Source organism: Fragaria vesca, linkage group LG2 (assembly GCF_000184155.1).
Source record: "Fragaria vesca subsp. vesca linkage group LG2, FraVesHawaii_1.0, whole genome shotgun sequence".
Lineage (NCBI taxonomy): Eukaryota > Viridiplantae > Streptophyta > Magnoliopsida > Rosales > Rosaceae > Fragaria > Fragaria vesca.
In genome coordinates, this window is record NC_020492.1 from 21,856,186 (window position 1) to 21,862,334 (window position 6,149).

The 6,149-nt window shown below is 38.2% G+C and overlaps 1 pseudogene; it reads right to left on the reverse strand.

Moving 5' to 3' along the window:
- Positions 1-1,295: 1,295 nt before the first annotated feature.
- On the reverse strand, positions 1,296-5,428 carry LOC101303779 (annotated as a pseudogene).
- Between the last annotated feature and the right edge of the window lie 721 nt (positions 5,429-6,149).

The window sequence follows — 6,149 nt, forward strand, 5'->3', positions numbered from 1 at the left end:
ATATATATATATATATATATATATATATATCAACAGTAATCTGATTGAATTTGGCCTTTAAGTGGTTTAATTTTTTGTATCACACACATCAATTAATATAGATGACTGACGAAGATATGATATAAGAATATGAGTAATTCAAAACCAAAAGTTTAATTTGGTGGGCATCAATGTACGTAGTACAACTTTTATTTTCATCGATAATTTTAATTAAGCAGCTAACTAATTGTTCTATGTCAATGTGATGATTCATTTTCTATTTTAGTATAATGACCTCGGTAATAACTGATAAGTTCAATTGATGAAGTGGTACCGTAACTTGTTTTCCTTTAGCTTTCAATTCCAGACTTGTCGTCTCCAATATTTCCTGAAAATTAATGGAAACACATACAGACATGCATGGAAATATATATGATCATGATGCGGATGGTAAGCGATTGATCGACTATCAGTATCACCATGTATGCATGCATGTTGGAATCGAACTTGGAATATACGTAGCTTACCATCACGTCCCATTAGTCCATTACTGGCCCCAAGTATGGAATATATCATTAGTCCATTACTGGGCCCAGTGGTCTTCCTCAAGTTGTGGAAACTATTCTCGTAAGAAGAATATCAAGTTATAAAGCTTTTGTTTTCTAATGTCATAATCAAAAGACTAGTAGCTTTGATATAGCAGTAATGGACCATTGCTAGTCAATGTCGTGTGAAGTGTGGCAAATGAGAAAGATCGATATTTTATTTCTTGTTAATCGTTGGCATTCCATTTGGTAATCCTGAAAAATGGAATGAGAGGGACAAAGTCTTGAATAATTTGTTTGTTTTGTCAAGTCAAGCAGATGGTGATGAATGATGATATAACCAATTGTTTCCACAGTAGATTAGTTGTCGTGACAAAGCAACATTGTTTTCTTCTTCTTATTTTTCATGCTATTGACTTGGGAAAAAGAAGACCTACAAAAGCAATAATCAAAGAAAATCATGTATCTATCTAAAATCTCGATATTTTTTCCTGGATATCCCCGATATATCCGATATCTCTTTTTTTCAAAGTACCGATAGATCCACCGATACCAATATTTTAATCCTTGGTCATATATACCTGTCTTAGTGTGTAAAACGTGTGTTGCAATTTGTAACTTTGTTTGAGAATGATATACCTAAATCTTCAAATCCAAGACCCTATTAGTTTCATTACTTTCATAACAATCGGCATCTCTTGAAATAGAAACAAAGAAAGGTACATTAGAGCAACAAATTTAGAATCATGAGGAAGATAGATAGATGGTGGTTCAATGTGAAATTAGCATCTGATAAAGTGATAACTGTTTGATAAATTCCACAACAGCTGTAACTGAATTTTTCGAAGCGAGGCTAATGAACTTGCCAGCTTCTGTGGGATCACTGGAGCCACCTCCGGTTAGACCAGAAGAGAGAGCCCTGATTGCAATGAAAGGCGCCCTTTGCTGAAGACATATCAAGGCAACAGAAGCGCTTTCCATGTCCAAAGGGCTAATGTTGAACTCGGCATATAAGAAGCTACGGTAAGCAGCGTTGGATAGGAATCGAAAATGCTGGCACTTGTTCCCCTGTCGACTAAAGCCACTTTTGGAGTATGGTGCAAACATGTTGTTGCGTTTAGGCAACTTTCAAGCTTTAAATCCTAAAAACATGTATGTGCGTAACTATATATAGCCATAAATTTTGGATCATATATACTAAGCAGGATGGTTAACTCAAGCTTTTTGGAGATTTCATAGTAGAAGGGATTGACAGCAATCCAGAAGGCATGTTGTCTTTGTTCTGGAGTTCCATCAATGGGGAAGACTTCTTCAGGTTGAAACCAAATGTTGTTTAACAGATTGTCAAATGAGCTGCAACCTGTCACATTCACTGTATAATTTGAAAACTTGAAGTAGCCAATGTTTCTTGTGTAGTCTCCTTGTGATTCAAGGGATAGTTCATCTTGAGGCCCATTTCCATATATCTGCATCATGCCATGAAGGATAGATCAAACATTGCGTGATCATGAGTAGATGAACAAGCCCTTAAAGCAATTTATACTAGAAACTGCCACAGCGTTTTTGAGGCATTCTTGCCTCCACCATTGATTAGCATGTGTGGTTTTCACTATATATGCATATAGACAGTTAGATAAAGTAGCTTTGCTGGGTTACTGTCTCTAGTGTCTAGTGATAGGGTGTACTAATTAGCCAGTGAAACCAACAAAAGATAGAGCTAGAAATATACCTGCCAATTCCAAAGAGCAATATGGGACCAATACTGAGGAATGAGCACATCTGCAATGTTAAAGGATGGGTTTGCATTGCCAGGTATGCCATAATGCACGACTCCTTCTATATCAAACAAGCTTAACAAAAGCTGAGTAGTTATACCTGCATTGATCTTAAATAGCAGAAAGTTAAAAGACAGAAAGAAACAATAATCTTTGGGAAAAAATGATAGAGATTATGTTCTATGCATCTACCATGGACAGTTCTGTCATGACTAAGATGACTTCAGTCCTGTCATGACTAAGATGACTTTCTTTTCAGCAATGGTTCCAAACCGAAATCTCCTTCCTTGAATTAAACCCAGAAAATGAAAACATATTATGAACAAGTAAAAGGTATTACATTGCAGCAATGAAAGTCAAATTCATATTGGGTGTTTGTAAGTTTACCAGAAACATCTATGATCAAGTTTGTTGAATTGAAGTTTGGAGACAGAAGAAGAGGTTCCAATTCGAAAGGGTTTGGAATCACTAAGCCCAAGTAAGGGCCACTCTTGTTGGCCTGGTCGATCAACTTCTGTGTATCTGCAGACGGTGCACCATTTGTGTGTATAAGCATCAAGCTGCTGATCACAGTGTAAACAGCTATGCAAGGCCAAGCTACTACTGAAATTCTCATTTCTTCTGCAGATATTGGGAGAGAGATGAAGATCAGAGAAGATTATGTCAGGATTCTGGAAAATAAAGGGAAAGCATGAAGATAAGGCAAGCAGCTGGCTCTTTAAAGCACTATCTACTGCCATTACAATTGGGTAAAAGCATTGCCATCTTCACAATGATGATTGACCTTCTTAAATCTGAAATAATGCAGATGGAAACAAAGAGTACTGACGCAGTGACGACACCTCCATTTGGTGGCCTATAAATTTCACTAAATTGATAAATAAAAAAAAAAAAATGCCCCCTCAAGTAGTTTACATTACAAAGTGCCTCTATGACAAATTGCAAAATGGGCAATGTGCTCCCTCTAGTAAACATCATCACTAGGACACATCTTAGATGCACAACTAGCAGCTGCTAACTGTTTGATAAACTCAACAACAACTGTGGCTGAATTATGGGAAGCAAGAGCATTGAACGTGTCAGCCTCATTGGAATCCGCAGAGCCACCGCCGGCCAAGTCAGACAGCGCTCTGATGGCTATGAAGGGAACCCTTTGCTGAAGGCATATCAAAGCAACGGAAGCACTTTCCATGTCCACCAGAGTTATGTTGAACTTATCGTATATGAAGTCACGGTAAGCAGCATTGTCTAGGTAAATGCTTGCACTTGTTCCCCTTTGGACTCTTGCCACTTTTGGTGTATTTGACAAACATGATGTTGAGTTTAGGCAACCTTCTAATTTCAGGTCCTAAAATCCGTAGATACATATATAAGTTCATAGATGAGCATGTTCTAGTTAAAAGAATAAACTGTTGAATGGTGATTACATGACTACCGTTATTTGATCACCCTACTGGATACAAATCTCTACTTGTTTTTTCTCTACCTTTAGTCCTAGCTAGATTATGTTATGATTGTAACGAATTTCTCAAGTTAATATTGTAGAAATGTTTCTCAGTGGCGACTATATGTATAAGCTCTCAAAACAAGCTTTTAAAACCTCATTTTGCTTGCTCTTCTTAAAAACTTACTTACCCCAAAAGGCACACTGTCAAACACATCGTTCTATTCCTAATCCCTAAAGGAGATGAATGGATATGCAATCGTATAATTGTGTGAAACATGAATTAATGACACTTATACGTACCTACAGGATCAAATGAGAACAATATATATTAATTGCACTGAAGGAAGTAAAACACAAGCTAACTGAAAAGATCCTTTACCTCTAGATTTTTGGAGATTTCATAGTAGAAGGGATCAACAGGGACCCAAAAGATAAACTCTCTTTGTTCTGGAGTTCCATCAATGGGGAAAACTTCCTCTGACTGATACCAAATATTGTTCAACAGGTTATCATATGAGCTCCCAGCAGTCACATTCACCGTGTAACTTGCAAGGTTCAAGCACCCAATATCTCTCATTGAATTTAGAGGCAATTCATCTTCAGGCCCATGTCCATATCTCTGCAGCATTTGGAAAAGAAGACAGCATATACCATTTATATAAGGCTTGGTACAAAAACCAAACATTTCCATGTGCTTATGCGTATATCTATGAGTATGATATGACAGGGTAGCTACAATATTCCAGTAGAATTAAACAAAATTCATATATACTCTCATCTTTTTTCCTCTCTTCTTGTATGCTAGCTATGAATATGTGTGGTTCTGTACAAATTATAGATATCAATGAAGTTAAGGTAATCTAATATTTTCTGTCAAACGCCAAGAGTACTAACATTAATTGAAAGCAGCGTATACAAAGGTACCGACATTTTGGTTGGAATTCTATTTACATATAGCAAGCTACTTACTTGCCAGGTCCAAAGGGCAGTATGGGACCAATACTGAGGAATGACCACATCTGCAAGGTTGAAGGTTGGATTGGCATTGCCAGCTGTGCCGTAATGCACCACTCCTTCTACACTGAACAGGCTTAGCAAAAGCTGTGTGGTTATTCCTGCATTAACCTACCAAAGGATAAGTTTGCTAACAAATTCCACACAGAACAATAAGCTTATTTACCAGAATCGAATCAAATGAGTGAACAAACCAACCAACAGAAAAATTGAGTAAAAGGGGATTAGTATAACTATACCATTCCCAGTCCTGTCATAACCAGAATCACCTTCTTCGTAGCAATAGTTCCAAACCTGAATCTCCTTCCTTGAAAGATAAGAGACACGTACATATATGAGGTCTGAACTATTAGAGATTCCATGAGATGGTATTCGGAATTGTTAAGTTTTAACACAGACACACAGTAGTATATATATATATGTTTACCAGAAAAGTCAATGATCAAGTCAGTTGAGGTGAAGTTTGGGGATCGAAGAAGAGGGTTCAGTTCGTAAGTGTTTGGAATGACCAACCCTAGATAAGGTCCATCGGCGTTGGCCGTCTCGATCAACTTGAGCGTCTCCGGCAACAAGGCAGCATTCGAGTAGTAGTGTTGTTGGGTTGTGATAAGAGCCAAGATAGCATATAGAAGAGTCCAACCTGCTACTGATACTGAACTACTTGCCATCTTGATTTTCCAGAATAAAGAGAAAGCAGAAGACGCCAGGAACCAGGTCTATTTATATATTTTCGATCCGGTGCGAAAGTAGCTCCGCCCCACTAGGCCATGTTGGGAGGTAAAAGGATTTGAAAACACGAGTATCTGTAATTCCCATTTAAAATCAACAAATGACAGTTTGCCCTAGAACTTGGCTTTGACTCCTTTTAGGGATGGAAGTCGGGGAGGCTTGATTAAAGAATTTTGCATAAAAAAAATGTGGGATAGTTTACTTTTATTTTTTACTGAGCTCAACTATAAGCCATAAATAAGCCCTCGAATTTGAAAGGTCATTGTCTTTCCCTTATGTTGGAACTTGGAACCAAACACATTGGCATGATTGATCTCCTAGCTAGGCCCTAGCTAGGCAAATCACATTTTTTCGACTAACAAAGAAGAATTACAACGAAACTCACATTGATTAATTGATATATATATAGAGCCCAGATCAGGAGCGGACGTCCGCACCGGCCTTAAAGTGTGGACGTCTGTCTGTTCTCCATCCTCCGGTGCTGGCAACGGCGCGCCTCCACCCCAGGAGACTCCAGCAGCGTCCCCGACCACTTTCCCTCTTCGGCGAGTCCGTTTTTTTCCAATTTTCCAGCGAGATCACCCAAAACTTCAAACAAAGTCAATCTCGCCTGAAAACTGGAAAAAAAGGGACTCGCCGGGGAGGGAATGTGGTCGCGGA